Source organism: Cavia porcellus, unplaced genomic scaffold, assembly GCF_034190915.1.
Source record: "Cavia porcellus strain 051 isolate PalLab524CR breed Dunkin Hartley unplaced genomic scaffold, mCavPor4.1 scaffold_28, whole genome shotgun sequence".
NCBI classification, from domain to species: domain Eukaryota; kingdom Metazoa; phylum Chordata; class Mammalia; order Rodentia; family Caviidae; genus Cavia; species Cavia porcellus.
In genome coordinates, this window is record NW_026947511.1 from 4562918 (window position 1) to 4582411 (window position 19494).

The following is a 19494-nucleotide window of genomic DNA, read 5'->3' on the forward strand; positions in this document are numbered from 1 at the left end:
AAGGCAGATTATTTACCAATGAACACTTCAGTGAGGCAGAAAGAATTCCAGTGGACCCCATGAGAGAGTCTGTGTTTAAGATCCCTTTCTCTCATGGAGAGGATCCTAAATTCTTAGTCCAGCACTAAGTCGCAGACACCAGAGGCGAATGGGAGGGAATGTGTCCCCAGGTGTCCCAGGAGCGCTGGCCCCGGCCCTGTCCTTATACTTCCTTGGTGAAACTGCCCACATTTCGGGTTGCAGGGGACCTGTAAAAGCCCAAGGTGATAACGAAAATTGAAACAAGTTACAAAAGTAAAAAAGCCAGACTGTAAACTTTTAAAGACAGGATCTCTTGATTATATTCAGTTTTATTCTCAGTGTCTAGCAATATCATGTTCAGTGCCCAACAAATATTTGTTTTATTAGTAATATCACTGTTATTGCCTTCCTAATAAATATTTGTAAGACCCAAAGGATAGAAAGCACACTAGACTTGGATTAAGAAAGTGAGTGTATGATTTATGGCTTTTCTATTTATTAGCGATGAGGGCAGATTTTTCTGTATTTAAACTGGAGTCAGTACTCCAGCTCAACAGCTGTTGGGATGATTACATGGACTACAGTGTTCAAAAGTTGACACAAAATGCCAGGCACAGTGGTATGTACTTAATAAATGGTTAATCTGATGAACACAGCATCTGCTTTAGCAAGAGAGCTCCAGTGACTCTAAACAGAAATTACCCATTAAAAGGTAATCTGTGAAAGAAAAACTCAAGTACTATGAAAATTTCATCTTGTCATAACAGAATGTTATAATGGCAGATATGTTTGTTGACTGATACAAAGAATATTTGAAAAAGGAAAATCAGTTTTTCTGATACCTCTCTGCTAGTTAGCTTTTAATTACTGTGACAAAACACCTAAGGAAAACAACTTAAAGCAAGATTCTTTTGGCTCCCAGTTTCAGAGCTTTCAGTCCATGATGTGCTGGCTTCTGGGCAGAATTGTCAAGGTGAAAGGAAGTGGCCCCTTCGTGGAAGCCAGGTAGCAGAGAAAAGGGGAGGAGCCAGAGAGGGCAGGCCCCTACATCACGGCTCGCTCCTCACTCAACAGATCCCACCTCCCACATTTTCATTACCTCTGAATAAATGCCATCAAATTATGACCTCCCTAGCAAATTGATGCTCTAGCTGGAGTTAGAGCCCTCCTTATTCAATAACCTTCGGGAAGCACTGCCTCTGAGCACAGAGGACCCTGGGGGACACCCTGAATCTAAACCTAGCAGTCTCTTCAGTAATTTTCAGTACTAAGCTTATTTTTTTGCAAATAAGACAACTTTCCCGAGTTGTAAATGGGAGCTCATTCCACTTGGCTTTCAGGGGCTGTGAATGTAGCTCAGGGGAAGAGCACAGGCTTGCCATGCATGTGGCCCTAGGTATGATACTGAGAATTCTGTTGGTTTATTTTTATGTGGTTTTGGTGATGCTGGGGATTAATCCTACGGTTTCACGCATGCTGGGCATGTGCTCCTCGCCTAAGCTATGCATCCAACCTTTCCCCAGAGTTCCTTAAAAAAAAACATTCAAAATTTGGAAACAAGCAAAGAAGTTGTTGTATGTCTTGTTTCAATGCCAAATGTCCTAGAGAACTGTCTAATTGGCTCACTTGTGGATTTTCTTGATACTATGGGGATTGTTATTCCATTTGACTTATATTTACTAACCACAATGTACTAAATGTTTGTTTTTCTTCTCCAAATTCACATGTTAAAGCCTTAACTCTCAGTGTGGCTGTAACTGGAAATAGGTCTTGTGGAAGTCACTGAGGTTGTGAGTGGGCCCTGAGCTTGTAGGATTAGTTTCTTACAGACAAAGGCACCAGCTTGTACACACCAGAGTGAAGCCAAATGAGAACACAATCAAAAGATGGCCATCTGAAAGCCAGGAAGAAGGTCCTTACCAGCAACGGAACCCCCAGAACCTTGATCTGCAGTTTCTAGAACTGAGACAATGAACACCTGCTGTTCCAGCCACCCAGCCAATCCTACTTTGTCATCAAAGCTTGCTTAAGGTCCATGCTCTGTCACTTTGGGTACTAACTTGGAAAGATAAGTAGGTTGTATGTGGGCTTTTTTCCAGTAAAGGTATAAATTATTTCTGTCTGTAAAAATGGGAACTCCAAAAGTCTGCTTTATTCATATGTAGACCATTAACCAATGCACCTAATATTGTAATCCAGCAGTTCTCTGCTTTGCGAAATGCTACTGGTGAGGTGTGGTAGCAGGCAACTGTCTTCCCTGCTGCTCAGGAAATGGAGGGAATCAGGATCTCTGGAGCCTGAAAGTGTGGGGCCAGCCTGGGCGGGACAACAAGACTCCACCTCTTTAGAAAGGTAAATAGTTCAGTGTGGTTGCACATTACTAGGAAGCAGAGACAGGAAAATTTCAAGTGCACTTTTGCCTCAAAAAAGTGTGTGTGTGTGTGTGTGTGTTCGTGTGTGTGTTCGTGTGTGTGTGTGTTGGGGGGGGTGCAGATTGGAGGTATAGCTCAGTGGTAGGGTGCCCCTGGACTTGACTCCCAGTACTACCCACAAAAAAGTGACCATTTCACATATTTCAGATTTTAACTTTTCTTGGAAAATCAAAAGATCAGGGAGTACTAGGTTTAAATTTCTGGATAAAAACCAACAACTCTAAATGGGTGGCTTCTGTTCTTTGGGAGGGAAATTATTGTCCCATTTGCGATAGGCCACACCCAGGGCTCTTTGTTCTTTTCTATTAACTGCCTGTCGTGAGGTTCCAATCCCTGGAGTAACAATCATGCTCTGGTTGCCTGATTGCAATAACCTTCAGCACAGTTTCCAGAGGCCCCAGGACAAGGCCACCCAATAAGATGGTGGCGGTGCTTTAGGGTTCAGCCTGGTGCCACGGGACGTCTTCACAGTGCGTTGTCCCCTTCTCGTCTCCCCACAGGGGGCAGTAGGAAAGACATGCTGTGCTTGAGCACACACGTCTTCCCGAGACTCTGAGTGGGTGCTTCACCAGCCTGCTGGTGAGTTTCCAAGACTGTGGCCAAGGACTGGGCAAGGTGATACCAACAGTTAACTTTCTGTAATACAGAGATCCACCTCCCTTTCATGTCAGCTGTTTGATGTAAACCTTCCACACCATTTGAAGTAGGTATCGTGGGTTCACAATCTGAAATTGTAAAGCTTCAACAAGCAAAATTCTTACAGTGAAATCTAACGTGAATCAACACAAAGCTATTGACAGTCTTTATTTTCACCTTTAACATAAATATCCTCATATTTTGGTACAGAAAAATCTAATGCAATTGATTCTGGGGTACCCTAGACTCCACTGCCAGTGCTATGTTCACAGAGATTTGCAACCTGACTCCAAGGGCTTCAGAGAAGGTGTTGAGAATGCACACTAATACATACTTCTGTAACAGATGAGAAAACTGGATTCTTCAGAAATTAAAAAAAGAAAACTCATGTAAGTGCTTAACCAAGAAACTGGATCACCTCTTTCTTGTGGAGGGAGGTCCTGGGGATGGGCTTGGAAGCATGGGCTTGCTGGGCAAGTGAGCTGCCACTGTTACATCCCATCCCAGGTCAGCGTCTGAGATAGGTTCTCAGTGATAAATTGCTCACACTGGCATCAGTCTTGGGATCCTCCTGTCTCAGCCTTGTAAGTAGCTGAGGATACAGATGTGCTTGGCTCCAATTCAGTCATCCTCCCTGGATGGACTTGGGCACCCCACATCACTTTTTTGGGCCTCACTATCTGTTTGTGGAGCAAAGGATCTCACCACTCACCATGTTTCCTGCACTTAATGGGTTTTTTCACATCTTTCTCCCTATATCATCCTATAACATGGTGGCCATGTTGTTATTATTGAAGAAACTAAAGTTCAAAGAACACAAACAATTTGCCTGGGTCACTTACCAATCAGTGGGAAGCATGCGGACCAGGTCTGTCATCCTCAGTGTCACTCTTTCATGGGGTTCAAGCATTCTCAAGCGCTGAAAGGAGTCCCTTTCTCATATCCAACTAAAAAGCAAACACCTGGCTTCCTTATACCTCTCAGTCCTCTCATTCTAGCAGCCAGTAGTCTGACAGAGGCCAGGCCATCTTTGAAAGGTGTTTACTGTCCCCTACCTCCTGCATCCCAGGGGAGGGTTGCAAGCATTTTTTAGGACCTGACTCAGTGGTCTGTCGCTCTCGCTTCCTGCTGTAAAGATTTCTACAAGTAGGTGTGATATTTCTTTAGAGGCTTTTAGTCCCAATAGGTCTGAATCTCACAGGCCCCAGCTCCAGTTAATGAGGTCTGTCCCTCCCCCTTCCTTCCATCTTTCTTGGACGATTGTCCTCTGACTGAGCCTGGGAAACCCTGGCTTCATGACAGTTGAAGGACTGACCGTAGAAGCTGTCATCCTGCGGCCTCTCAATTGACCATGGAAGGTGTGGCTCATTCCCTTAACTGATGTTCTGCAACCTGGTCTCTGAGGGAAATGTCTCTCAGTGCAGCGATCTGGGAAGCCAGCTGCCTACAGTCATGGGCACAGGGGGAATCACTGTTACCTACCAAGCCAGACGAGCTCCGTAGGGGCAGAGTGAATCAGGCAGCTGGTAATGCCCTGCTGGTGCTGATCCCTCTGACTTTGGGGAAGACTCTTGACCTTACTAAAATGAAATTCTAGTCCTGCCGATCTCATAGGGCTGCAGGGAGAGCTACAGTGGTAATGGAAGTGACAACTTTGAAATATCACATAAAATTATCATGTAAGCCTGAGGGCAGTCGGTAAATTGTGGCCAAGGGTGAGGAAGAGAGGTTGTAAGAGGTCAGCTCCACAAGAAATGAGATCAAAAGTTCAGTAGATTAAACTGTACCGCACCTTGACAGATGTCCCAGGCTCACACACGTATCTCCAGAATGTGCCTGTTTGCCCTGCTTGACTGTAATGGTGAGTGACTGGAATCTAAGAATGATCAGGGAATTTTGTTCCTGTGTGCCATTGAAAGGTGTTTTTATGCCTTAATATTGTGATAAACATGAGGAATGGAAGAGGAATAAAAATTGAAAGATACAACAGATGGCAGAAACAAATCTGCACCTACTTCTGGCAGTGAAATCAGTAGAGACAGATTATAAACATGCTTCCTTACTATGGAAATTACCAAGCTGGACATATTTTTAAGAGCATGATAAACTCCGAAAGAAATTAGCAGATGTGAAAAAGAACCAATGCATTGCTGTTAATTAGAACATATAGGAAATAGAAGGAAACATGCCAGAGTTGCACAGATACGTTTGAGGGACTCTTCCCACCGGGAGGTGAGACACAAGACTCCAGGATATAAGAACGCTGGGCATGGTGTGAGCAGAGCTGTGGGTGATGAGGGGAGGGGAAATGTGAAGAGGCTCTGGAAGTCAGACGTCTCAGAGCCAAAGGGATCTCACGTGTTGACTTCTTTGATGACCTTAATAGGTAGGCATGATTTTGCATACCTGTAATCCCAGTTCTTCAGCTGGCTGAGGTAGGAAGATCACAAGTGAGAACTTGTCTCAAAATAAAAATTTGAAAGTCTAGCTCAAGTGTTTTCCTTGCCCAAGGTCCTGGGGTCACTTCCCAGTACCACAAAAATAGAACAAAACAAAGCAAAACAAAACCAAATGACACAAAATATAATTGCAGGATTCCCAGGCATCAGAAGCCAAAATGACTTTGGCAAAAGGGGGAAAGGATGCAGAATGGGTCTGTCACCATCTCTTAATAAGTAATTTAGATGCAGGCCACTGTCAGTGCACCATAAATTCCAACTAAATCCAGACAAGAAAAAAGAAATAGCGAGCTCAGAAATTGTATTGAAAATCAGCCCTATATGTGCAGGGTATTTCTGTCTTCCAATTTTAGAGTCTTAAAATTGAAGTCAGGAATTCATGTTCTTGAAATCTTTGCAAGAGGAGAAACATCTTATCAGAAGTTTATAAGGAATGAATAGAAATATACATGAAAGCTCCAAATCATAAAACTTGGCACTCGGGCGAAACCACAGAGCTACTTCCTTCATCTACAGAAGAGATAGTAAGTCTCAGAACAAGTCTGCAGATGTAGCCACATAGAGAACCACCTCGCCTTCAGCCAAAGCCTTCTCGCTTGATGCAGTACTCCCATCCAAACCAGTGCTGGGGAATGTCCGTGGTGCTGGCTGTCTGCGCACGCAATTTCCACTGCTTGTGTGCACGGGACAGGATTGTAGACCCTATTCTACCTGATGAATGGTTGGGAAAACCAAAGGATACAAAGGTGAAGAGCTGACTGAGGAAAAGGTGAATTGTTAGGAAAAGCTTGGAGGAGATGCACTTCAAAGCACACTGTCTTCTGATTATGTACAATGGGGTAATTTGTTAAGAATAGAGGGGTTTGCCAGGGATTTAGCTCAGCTGCATAAGCGCTTGCCTCACAAGTTCTACCCAGGTACCAAAAAAAAGAATAGAAGATTTTTTGGCTTATGATTTTGGAGGCTGGGAAATCTCAAAACATGGCACTGAATCTTTTCTGCTTCTGGAGATGGCCTCATGCTGCTTCAGATTATTGAGGAAAGCACAAAGGCAAACGGGCATGTGTGAGAGAGACAAAGCCCAGGAGTGAATGGAGACGTGGGTGCTCTGCCATTGAGCTATGGCCCGTCCCCAGGCTGGCCTCATGCTTGCAATCCTCTTGTCTCTGCCTTCTGAGAAGCTGTCACTAGTGGTGTAGGCCACCATTCTGGCTCTGCTGGACTGTTCTTCATGCCATGACTAATCTGTTCCCTGCGAGGGGGACCTCTCAGCCATGAGAGGGCATTTGGCCCTTTATGAACACGGATCCCACATGGTCAAACAGAGATTTGGCTTTCCTAACTTAGATGTGCACTGCTTTTAGAATCAGGAAAAAACTAATGGAAAGAAGTTTTGTTAAGTATTTCTTAAACTACAGATATTAAGTATCCTGATATGAAAACATACCCATTAATATATTACTGAGTGAAGAAAAAGAGCAAGTAATCTACAGGATAAAACAAATAACTGCCCTTTTGTTATTATATATAAACACCTCATGAGTGTTTTGCACATATATAGCTCTAAAAAAATCAATTTTACATTGATGGCGGGACAAGAGGATGGAATTTTGCTTCCATATTTCTCTGTAATACTTCAGTGTTTTATAGTAAGCATGTGTTACTCCTGTAATTTTTAAGAACTCCTCCCCAGTCCCTTACTCTTGGATGCCGTTTATTGGGTTTATTATGCCTGGTTCCTTCCCACAGCTGGTGGCTTTGCCTGTTCCCAACTCCTCTCCTCTGAGGCCGTGGGGGATGGTGAGCTGACTCCTGGGAGCTTCCCTGGGGGGACGTCATACCTCCTCCAGGTGTGCTCAGGCTTTGTGAAGCCAAACACCCAGCAGGGGTTCTTTTCTGCCTCCGCGGTTGTTCTGCTTGGATTTCTTTGCTTGCAGACTTGTTTGTGATGGAGATAGTGACCAGGAGGGAGCCACAGGAGTCACCTCTTCCCGTCCTGCCTATATTGCTGAAGAATAGGGGTAGGGAGAGGATTAGGGAGGTGTCCTCACCTCCACCCTGGACACTCACCTCGGGCCCAGGGTCCCACCAGGCTGTCTTCCTCTCCCAGCCCTGCCCAGGAAAAAGGTGGAAACAATTAACACCTAAGTGGAAAGGCTTTCACCCGGGCAACAAACCCTGAGGAATTTGCATTTTAAAGCCCACTTGCTAATTGTGGAATGTGAACCTTTGTCTTCCCTTAAAGGAAAAGCAAGCATTGGAAATTGGGTGAAGAGGGGAGGGGTCCTCTTTGTGCTGGCCCCCAAACGTGCCACAGTACTTCCAAGCCTTCTGCAGATGAAAAAGCTGAATTGGGGGTGGGGGTGTCGCCTCCAACAATTGATTTCCTCCTCAGCCACTATAAGGTTTCCGAAAGTGAGCCTGCTTGCTTCAGTGTCACCTGGAGCCCTGCCCTCTCCTTCCCCAAGCAGACTGTGCTCAGCCTGGTACCCAGCCTGTGCACCCAGACTGTGCTCAGCCTGGGACAGGCTGAGTACACTGAACCACCTCTGAGCCCGCTTATAGGCAAGGGGACTCTGGGGAGAATCACTCAATTAGTGTGTTAATTTTTTAATGAGTAAAACATGCGCAAGGTATTAAAATTCTTCTGCAGTGGAAAGCATGTGTCTCTTACCTTTTGCTCCTGAGTTCCTCTCTCTCGCTCTGTAAGTATCTATGTCGCTATACATACATGTAAATAAATATGTGGTATGTTTCATTCATGGTGAGCCACTTGCTCCCCCACCCCCAACTAATATTTTTCAGGCCTGTGCTTGCTTGTGAGACCTGGGGTTTATTTTCTTGTGCCCAATGCGCTCTGTAAAATGGTAGGTGAAAGAGTTTTGGCCCAGACAGGACACTATAGCTGGTAAAGCCAAGGGGCTCTATCTCCCCCACCCCTAGGAATCTACCTCTGGCGCCAAACTAGTGCCAATGGGCTACCTGTGCACCCCTAATGCCCCCTCAGGCACCACCCCTAACCTAAGCTACATATAGGCCCCCACTCCACGTGTTCCACGGAGAGATTCCCCCACCCCGGGGTAGAGATGCTGCGCCCCAGGGTGTCGGGGGGGGGGGGTCCTCTCCCTGCATGCTCGAAATAAAGGTCATTTATATTTCATACTTCTTATCTTTTCAGCCGCCGCTGGTCCCCCAAAGTTCTATCAGTAGGTAGTAAAAATACCTCCCCATTGTGCTGTGGTGGGGATTAAGTGAGTTCATTCATGTGGTCGCTAGACAAATGCTGGACGTGCGCTGGAGCACTTGAAAAGTGTTAACCGCTGGTGTCATAGGGATTGAAAATTACTGAAGAATTTAAGCCTAAAGAAACTCCAAGATCTGGACTCTCTGATGACTTAATCTTGTAAGAAAATAGGCAGACGACCAGAGATATAGTTTAGCAGCACAAGTGCCTACCTGCCTGGCAAGCATGAGGTCATGAGTTCAATCTCCAGTACCAAAAACATAGCAGACAAACAAACAAAAACAGGAAAGATGAAGAAACAATAGGCAAGGGTTGGGGACACAGGTAAGTAGGACATCTCCCGCTAGCATCACGAAGCCCTGGTTGATCCTCAGTGCCGGTGCAGGGTGGGGGTGGCCCCAGATCCTGGAAACTGGAATGTGAACACCATGAAAGTGCAATGCCAACTCCCCTTTGTCACATGCCAGGTGCTTCCGGCCCTTGACAATCGTACTTGATGTTTTCAGTACAGCTTTGGAAGTTGGGTTTTTTATTCCTAGCGTCAAATTAGGAAACTGAGACTTTGGTTAATTTGTAAAAGGAAAAGTTTTTAGGCATAAGTAAAAGGAATGAGTGAAGAGAAAGTCATCCGACTTACAGTTTAAACCACATATATTTTGGTAACTATTTGAGGTTCGATGCCTAGAAGGAAGATCAGAATTGAGAAGAACAAGGAAATTTGTGCCAATGTCCAGCAATACACTGGTTTTTACCTCATGTCAAGATTACTCTAAATAGGTCTCTATCCCCTGAGGAAGCCAGGAGTCACTAACCCAGCCCCTGCTGCTCTTTATGTATGCGTGCTTTATGTTTGTAAGCTAGGTGACTCGATTCCCCATTTGTCCTCCATTTAATCAATTGTACCTGAGCAGTTAGTCTCACTGGTTGGCCACAATTTTGTTCCATCTCATGTCCACCTTGCGAGCTCCCACCTTAGACCTGCCTCACTTGGTGGTTTTACTTTATAAAAGTCCCTAAAATAGAGAGTCTTTGGCAACCCATTTGGGACCCCTTCTGTCTCTCTCCCAGGGCAGAAGCTTTCTTCCTCTCAATAAATATATTCTGCTGTAAATAAATGAACAAATGGACATTAGCAGAAGGAGTGTACACTTGGACTTTTGATTCTGTTTTTGATACCAACCACGTAGTACAACAGTGATTGTGTTTTAGAGCAGATCTGTGCCATCTACAGGCTGCATTTGGTCACGCGTTATTACCATTGTCCTTGTGGCACCGTCTAGGCCTAAAACAAACAAAAATAAATGAGTAGGGGACCCGGAGTGTCATCACTACCTCCCTGATTGACATTCCATAGTATGTGGTTTTCAGGCAGTCACGCAAGCTGACCCCCTCCACGGTAAAACGACAATTTACTCTGCAAAAATGACACAGAGTTGTGCTTCTTAAACCCGACACAAGAAACTTCATTTGGTCTTTTCTTTTTATGTGTCTCTGAGTCCTCAGCTCAGTATCGCCCTTGGCTTCCTGTGCCTTGGACCGAGCTTTCCGCCATCAGCCAGTGTTCCGTGACAGACCCCCAGGCCGCAGTCTTCATCCTGCCGCACTCTGAGGAACACACTTGGAAAGGTTTGTTTTTGTTCTTTTGCACTGCTGGGGAGCAAAACCAGAGCCTGGCACATGTGTGCCAGGCAAGCGCTCAGTCGTGGAGCCACATCTCCAGCCTTGCATCATCTGTCCTGACAGAACTGTACATAAAACCAGAAATGATGAGGGTCAAGGGAAGACAATCCCATGTCTAGAGTGACAATTGTTTGAGAGGCATTTTTATTTATGGGTTCTCTAAGTTCTGAGTAATTGGAAATTGTAGGAGCCTAACTCCATGCTGAGCATTAACAGACCATTTCATATTTATGAGGGGCAAAAGGTGTCAGGCATTAGCAGGTATAGCACTACAGCACAAGGAAACCTGCAGGCCGTGGTGACGCAGCCTGTAATCCCAGTGCTCAAAAAGGTGAGGCTGGAGGACATTGAAGTTGAGGCTAGTCTGGGCTACCTACCAACATTCTGTCTCAAACAAAAACAAAAATACGGCACAAATAGCAATAGCAATAATGTTCATAAGCAAATATACAACTAAAAATTCCACTGATGGATTATCTGATGAAAATAAGCCACGAGACAGACCAGCTGGAGTGGTACCATTGTCACGTCTGCTGGCTCCTTTGTTCCACAAGCTGCCCAGTTACATCCCTCTTGCTTATTCTTCTGTTGAGGTGTACATGTAGATCTGGGTAATGAGTGTGAGTTTTTTGTAAAATAGGAAACTAAATCTTTTCTCAGTGATAGATTGCAAATCGTTTTCTTCAGTGGTTTTCTTTTCTCTATTATTATTTTCTTTTTTGGTTTTATTTTGTTCATAGCATTCATTTTGCCGCATAGAAACTAAATTTTTAAGTATAAATTCTTTCTTTGGCCTTCGGAGTCTCACAGTTTACTTCGAAAGCTCATGTCTACTTTTAGGTCATAAAGTTGATGTTTTCTTTGAGATATTTTGTGGTTCCATTTTAAAAACTTATATATTTGCTCCAACCAAAATTTATTTTGATGTTAACGATTGAAGTAGGATCCTGACTTCATTATTTTTTCCAACTGATTATTGATAGTTCCCAGATGTTCTCTCTTTTATCAAAAAATAAATTTTATTGCATATTCAGTCCCCCCCGTTATGCTGCTTTTCCCACAATAAGCTTTACAGTGCATTTTGGTTTATTTTGTATTTTGATATCTGGTAGGAATATAGTCCTTCTTCATTATTCTTTTTTAAACTTTTACTAGCCATTTTCACATGTTTATTTTTCCAGGTAAATTTTAATAATGTTCTCGCAAGTCCCTCCATTTTTAAATATTTTAATTGAAAATGCATTGATCTGTAAGTTAATATAGGGAGAATAACATCCAGCAGCAGGGCATGTTTTTTTTTTTTCATTTACTTCAGTCTTCTTCTATGAACATTAGAACTTTATTTAGGGTTTTTAAACTTTATTTTTTATTTGTACATATTGATCACATTAATCACTGGGAATTTGTACCTCTACAAACTGTATCCTGACTCTCCCTTTTCCCCTTTCCCTTCCCTTCCCTTCAATCTTTCCATTAAAATTTTCTTGTTTCCATTTTTTCCTCCTAGTCTCACTTTTCCTTTTTCCTTCCTTCCTGTCCTCTTCTCTTTTGATTATGTTTTCCCTCTTCCCAATGTCTTTCTTCCTATAGATCCTACCAACTCTGTTTGATTTATCCCTTTTCAGCTACTTCAGCGAATGAAATACATGCTGTTCATGGTTTCCTTTACTTGTAGAACCAAGCACCTTGCACGTGCGAGGCAAACAGTCTACCACTGAGCTGCACCTCAGCCTAGCTAACGCCTTCCATTCTAACTAAACGCGGGTCTTAGGCAAAGCATTCACCTCTTCTCCATCTTTGTTTCCTAGTTTGTGAAGGATGGAGTGTATCTTCACAATCTTGCCACCTAAAGCTGAAGATTTTCTGAAGCAGTTTTGGGACTTTCGGTGGCAAAATGTTGGGATTTCCAGGGGCAGCTTTGCCCTCATTGCATTTTCATGAGAAAGACCCAGGGTCAGCTCAATTTCTCTGGTCCCAGCTGTACAAACAAATACCTGAGTCAGCCCTAATTGGAGCCCTCTGTGAGTCCCACCCCCCGCAACGATTCACTGGGACTGCACCCCCACCCCCACCGTTCTCCTTGAAGCCTGGCTATGCAGCCCTATTCGACACCAGGTATGGGGCATCTACTGCATGCTCTCTGGATGGGATCATTGGCTGTTTATCTGATGCGAGCAGACAACTGCTTTGGAGCATTCAAGCTTCCAAATGTAATTTGTGTTTTGGGGTTGACTGTGTGATAGTTTTGGCTTCCACAGACTCAGAGCCAAAGAAAGTTAAATAGCTTTTCTCCAGGGTGCATTGAAGACCAGTTGGGGCGTGTTTTGAGATGCAAAGTGTTATTTGGTAATGCTGGAAGAAGAAGATGCTTAGACAGATAGTTTTTCTTAGAGAGACTGAGATGCTTGGATTGACCATCGGGGCTGGCAGCGCAGGGTCACCAGTTCAACCTTCCACTCAAGGTGGGGTCTTCTCCTTGCTTTCCTGCAGCCTGGGCACCCCACCGTGTTGAGGACTGGGTGAGAGGTTTGCACTCCCATCCAATTCCAGCAAAGATACATTCAGCATTTAGCCTAATTGTTTCTTTAATTGAAAGCCAGCAGATAAGCACCAGTTTCTTTTCCATGCAAAAGAAGCTTGAACTAGAAGAAACAAACCAATGGCATAAGAAAGCAAGGGCTGCCCTGAACCCCTTTGTAGAAGGGCGGTTTGTGCCTCTGTGTTCTTGCATCATAATGTATTTGAATTAACTTGACTGGTGGTGGTGCTTAGTTACCCAAACACTTTAATAGGATTGAAGTGGGCTACTCTCAAGCCTTGCAAGGATAAGAATGGGCTGGCTAAGCCCTCTTTTCTTTAAGAAAACAGCTCTCACACTTGTACAGGCCAAAATAATTAAGTAATTAGCAAAGGCATTTGTCAAAATGCCCACTGGGGCTGACGAAAATGACAGCTTTGAGAAGGATGAAGAGCTTGAAAATAGCATTTTCTCCAAGCTCCAGGCTGGGGTCAGGCCTCGAGCCTGTAGGGAAACCTGCCTGGGACTCCGGGGGTCCCCGTTCAACCTCTGGGGTTCAAGTTCACTTCCCCATGGCAAAAGCCAAGCTCCTATTTCTAAGGAGGCAGCCTTGAAAGGCCTTTGGAACATCAAAGGGCTCTCCCTCCCGCAGCAAATCAGTGAAAAATAAGGGAGTCATTTTCCTTTCAAAGGATGGAAACCGTTAAGCAGCCATCTCCATGGCAGAAAAAGCACTTGTGGTTTATTAAAATTAAAAAACAAGAACTAGCTAAAGTTTACAAGGCAGTCAGCAGTGACTTCTGTACCTACTAAGTGCAAAGCAAATTCCTGGGTTTTCCGAGGGTCAAAAGGGTCCCTGCCCTAAAGAGGCTTCAGTGATTGCCGTTTTAGAATAGATTAAAAGCTGATAAATCAAGAAAGATTCTCTTAGAACAAGAAAGAAAAGCAACCCTAAAAACACTACAGTTAATGTGCCCTTGAACATGTCTGGCAAGTGGCATCTCATTCAAGGCTCACAGCAACTGTAATGGAGAGATGTGGCATCTTTCTTCTTCATCCATCATAAATGTCCCAGCTGACACTCAAAACAGGTTAATGAGAGAAAAGCATACATGCACTGAATCAAAGTTTTACATGACACAGAAGCCTTAGGAAATGAAGACCCAAAACTTCAGGGAAAATACTCTTTTTATATCCCTTAATTTGATACAGAATGCATAGGCACGTAGAAGTGTGCCTGGACTCAGAGACTATGACTTAAAGGTAGCAGTAGACTAAAGGGAGAAGCTCGACAAGCTCTGCCCGTTCGGATTCTTGTGGCTTCTCTGAGTGGCACTCCTTCCAGGTGCAGAGCTGGACCCTTTGGGAATGAGGGTTTTATGGCCTCCCATCCTACAGGACAGGCTGGAGAATTGCTTTGTGGTCCATTCTCACACAGAAAGGCAGGGGAAAGATAGAGTAATATATCTAGATTTTATAGCTGGCTTTTGGAGAAAAAAGGGGGTTCTCGTTTCCGTGGCATGTCTTAGAGAAATTCTAGCTTCTGTGGCCTGTCTCTGGGTGGGAGGAGCAGGAGAAAGAAGGGCTGCCTTTGATCTCCCTTCCTTTGGTTCTAAATACTTAGCATGCCGGAGCCTTGTGCTTCAGGTTATACTTTTCTAAATTCCAATTTGTTTTCTTGCTTTAGTGGATAGAGAAAATGAGGCTCAGCAAACTCAGAAAACTTGGAACTGAGAGACGATGGAGAGGAGGGGTCAAGAGCTCTGGATTTGACAGCAGATTCTACTTGTGTAGGTTACTAGGAATGAGAACAGGGGAAGAGCATTAGATTTAGAAACTAGGAGTTGTGGGGGCTGGAGCAGTGTCTTGGTGGAGTGAAATGGGAGGCAGATACTGTGAGAATCATCATACAGAATAAGTCTTCCAAAAACAGCCACAGGGAAGGAGAGGACAGTCACCAGCAGTGCACTGGCTGGTATGTTGGTGGCAGCATGTCCCAGGCTGGAGGAAACCTAGGTAGCTTTGCAGGCTGAGGACAGTGGTTTGAGGAAACAGAGTTTGAAGATGGCAGAAAGAGAATGGATGTTTGAGAAAGACAGGTCCTTCCTGGGGGACATGCAGCTTGAAAGGAGGCAGGCTGAAAAGGACAGATAGAGTGGACAGCTCCTGAGAAAAAGGATGAGAAGAATAAGTCACTGAAATTACAATGGTACCTGAAGTTGGAAGAGGCAAAGTTGATCCAGATATGTTTTGGGCAGGAGAGAAGAGCTGAGAGGACTCAAGGGAGGAGAAATGGCTGACACTGGTACAGTCTATCCAGGAAGTCAAAGAATCGAAGACTAGAGTGGCTGAGTGGGTGGGGGGCTTGGAGGAGGGCAATTTAAGGTTGAGATGCAGCTGGGAAGCAAGCTCTGCAGGGCTGAAGATGGTGGGCTGTTCGGAGCTTGCAGCACCATGCCTTGGAGGTGAAGTTTTTCATAGATTATAGTAGTTTCTGGGCAGGGATTAGGAGGTTCCTTGAACAGGGCATGATTGAAAACTACAAGACGTTAGAAGGCCATCGTTCAAGGGGTTGGGAGACATTGACCGTGACAGGCAAGAGCAGTCAGGTCTGAAGTCCTTTGCTGGAACAAAGCCAAGGAAAGGAGAAGAGGATGGTGAGTTGTGCACATGGTTGTGAGGGCTTCCGGTGGGAGAGGAGGGTAGGCAGCATTGCCAAATGACTTGGAAGACCAAGGAGGAGACTTGGCCTCTTCTTTTTAGAGGCAGTGAATAAGGAGGCTTTGTGAGCCTGTATTTGTGTCCTTTTAAATTGGTGCATTGAATCTTGGTTTGAGGGTATTTAAGTGGGTTTTTTGGTATAGAACTCCTTTCCTGGACCTTGTTATAGTTTGGTGAAGTTTGCATTTGTAATCTCAAGGGAAAGTTATTGGAATTCTAATGAGTTAATTACAATTTACCACTTCCAGGGCAACCCATGGCACAAATGAAAACGCAAATACGCATCTAAAATGGTGGAGGTGTCAAGGGATCCTAGGTCCAGTCAGAGCAATGGCTAACTGGAAGAAAGCCCTCAATCCAGGGCTGAACCCAGTTTTTATTAATTCCTGAACAGAGGAGTGTCTGGGGAGAGTACTGAGAGAAAGGCAGGACCTATGTGAGTGCTGTGAGCTGGGCTAGCTGGGAGGCCTGAACTCACCTCTGCAATACACAGAGAAGCATATGCAAAAAAGTAATCTGTGTAGCTCAGGTGGGGTTAATACCTTGTGTCTTGGGGTTGGTGCTTCAGTTTTGGTGTATAATCTATCATGCCCTGGGATGTCATAACCTCTTTTCTTGAGGCTTGATCTCAGTTGACAGTGTGACATCTCTTGGCCTAGGTCATACTGGGTTATACCAGGTCATACTTCGAGTTACGGGTGGATATCACTGACCTGTCACATTACTTTAAAGAGTACACATCAACAACTTGGCCCGACCCATTGCATTGCTAAAAGCATTCCAGGAGATAAGGAAATATCCTAGCCAGCTTGGAACCTATGCAGACATCAAGGTAGGAATAATGATCTTGTTTCAAGGAGAACCATCAAAGTGGTCCACTACACCTGGCGAAGTTTTGGCCCTCATGAAACAGATTAGTTTCCTTAGGAAAAAGGCTTCCGAGAGCTCTCTCTTCCTTTCAACCATGTGAGGATACAATGAAGATAGCTATCTATGAGCTGGGAAATAGGTCCTCTTCAGACACTGAATCTGTGGGTGCCTTGATCTTGGATTTCCAGCATCCAGAACTGTCTGTGAGAAATAAATTTATGCTGCCTGAGTTAGGGTATTTAATTATAGCAGCCTGAAAGGACCAAGATAGTCAGATCAACCTAACTTCTAATCCTGGCTTTCAATTTGCATGGACTTGGAGAAGTCATTTCACTTAACTCTAAGTTTTTTTTTTTTTTCTTTACCTACAATACTTGTCTGTATATGAGGATGGAAAAAAGTGAGATTTGTTTGTATCAGTCAATTTTCCTGTTTGTGGGAAACAATACCCAATACTCACAATTCAAAGGAAGAGAGATTTAATTTGACTCATGTTCAGGGGATTTAGTCTACTCTTGGCTGTCTCCAAGGCTGAAACAGCTTGATTTCAGCCTTGGAGCCAAAGGGCATGGTGGCATGGTGGCATGGTGGCATGGTGGCATGGTGGGAGACAGCGGCTCATCTCATGGCAGAGGGGCAGCAGAGAGAGCAAGGAGGAAGTGTATCTTCCTCAGAGCCCCACACCCCAGCCACGCATCTGTTCCGCCCAGTGTCCATCTCCTACCAGCACGCGTGGCTATGGGCTGACGAGCACAGTACCTCATGAACCAGTCACCTTCCAAAAGCCCTATCATTGGACATATGAGGCTTTTAGGGGGACATTCCAGATCTAAACCATAACAGACTGTGAAGAATTTAGATTAGCCCCTGCCACACAGTGGACAAGCCACAAATTACACCTTTAGGAGATTTCAGGTCATCTGGTCTGACATACAGAAAAAGAGACAGACAAGGATAAAGAGATCCAGAGAGGTCACACAGTGGAGGACACTGGAAGAAACCACACAAGGCAGGAATGCAGGACAAGAGAGACTGTAGACTCCAGAACTTGCAAGGTGTCCAGCCAGGCCTCACATCGAGAATAAACGTGTGTGTGTGTGTGTGTGTGTGTGTGTGTGTGTGGTATGGAGGAGGTAGCCATATCTCTTTCCAGGTGACTAGTGTACCCAGGGACATGAAGTTTACTCTCTTAAGTGTGTGTGACATTTTAAGTAGCCAATGGAGCAAGTACTTTGTCCAAGCATTGCCCTCTTTCCTTTGTGGACAGGGCATGCAGGGCCCGTTTACCTCTCTGTTCTCCAAACTTGGATGTGGCAGCCCTCTGTATGACAATCACTTTACTCCATGGGTACAGCATTTACCTTCACATGCCTGATGTCTGTCATAGCACAGGTACTATGTGAACACTCATGAGGCCAGTGATGAACGAACCTTTGTCCACTGTGGTGAGGACAAGGTCTTCTATCTGCCTCTGCAGTTGGAGTGCGGTGTGGAGGGTTAGCAGTCAGGAGTTTGACAAATGAGGACTTGAATCCCAGCTCTAGAACTTTCTACTGCTGACCTTCACTTGAATCCCAGCTTTAGAACTTTCTACTGCTGACCTTCTCCCGTCTACTAACCTTTGCAGAGCCTCCAATTCTTTTGCCTATAATATATCTCTGCAATGCTAACACTGTGTCTGCCTAGTCTTTCAGTAATAAGGGGTGTTTTATATTAGCATCGTGCTGGGTATGGACACACACACGGGTTTTCCTTGTCTCCTTTGTTTACAGCTGAGTACCTTTTTGCCTTACGTTCTAGAAAATGATAGAAGGAAGCCCAAGAACTGAAGAAGACAGGCCCCTTGCTTCCCACCTTCAGGCCTCACTAATGCTCACTTGGTTGGGTGCTTCGGTGAGAGAAACCGTCCTGATTCCAATCCTGAGGTGCCTTCAAGCAGGGCAGCCAGGTCAAGGCTTGCCACAAATAGACCTGGTGTTTTGGGGTACTCACCGCCAGCAGGAGAAACCCTCTGCGTGGAAATTACTTTAATTTGCTGTTGACAAAAGGAAAATTGCTGGCATTTTCGCTTGGAGCCTGGAATGTAACCTTGTGAGGCTGCCCCAGACATTCCAGGGGGCAGCTTGCATTAGTCGGCCCAGATTTCTAGCTGTAAAGGAGGAAGAAAGGAACTTCAGTAAACTCTCAGCCAGTATTTAGTACCACCACCTCTTATCACTTAACATTCCCCGCTGCCCTTGTCGGCAGTTAGAGCAGAGTCCTTGTGGACGGCCCAGCACGCGGTCCGTTTTTCTTTGCTTAACCTTCAATCCTGTGTTGTGCAGGCTTGCAGTTGTCTGCAGGACTGCTATGTCTAGTTGGAGGAAAGACGCCTCGTCAGAATCTGCCACTATTTTGTTCATGTGGGAATGGCTCTGAGGTCACACGAAGCCCTCTGCATTATTCCTTTGCAGTAAGCTTGGGATCCAGCAAGGTTTTGGTACCTGTCTGTTGCAGGAATGAATGAATCGATGGATGGTTTCCCATTTTTCACAAGGCCAGAGTGTTTTCTGTCTGTCTAGTCAGACTTCCAGAGCATCCAGAAGAAAGGGCATAATTTAACTGCGGTGCTGGTCACCTTCCACTTAAAATATGTCCCCAAAATGCCTGTCTGGGGTGGGGTTCCCTGGAATGCACCCTGAATGGAATGCTTTTCAGCCAAGTGAGAACCTGAGGCCACTGCTGCCATCCTGTGGACAGTATTCAACACACAAGGCAAGTGACACTTGCCTTTCTCTGGAAGAAATCTTGGCTGAGGATGTATGAAGAAATATTTGCCTTTGCAATGCTTGAGGGTTTGTCCAAAAACCACCCTTCTGTTCTGCTGTTCAGTTAGTAATAATAATAATAATAGAAAACCACATTTATTGAGTT

The 19494-nt window shown here is 44.7% G+C and overlaps 1 long non-coding RNA gene across 1 annotated transcript; it reads right to left on the reverse strand.

Annotated features, from left to right (window-relative positions):
• Positions 1-6520: 6520 nt before the first annotated feature.
• LOC134473804 (uncharacterized) lies at positions 6521-19153 on the reverse strand. Its single transcript, XR_010044232.1, has 3 exons — positions 19065-19153; positions 18574-18730; positions 6521-7556 (listed from the first exon to the last, which is right to left on the reverse strand). It is a non-coding gene; the product is annotated as an uncharacterized LOC134473804 (long non-coding RNA).
• Between the last annotated feature and the right edge of the window lie 341 nt (positions 19154-19494).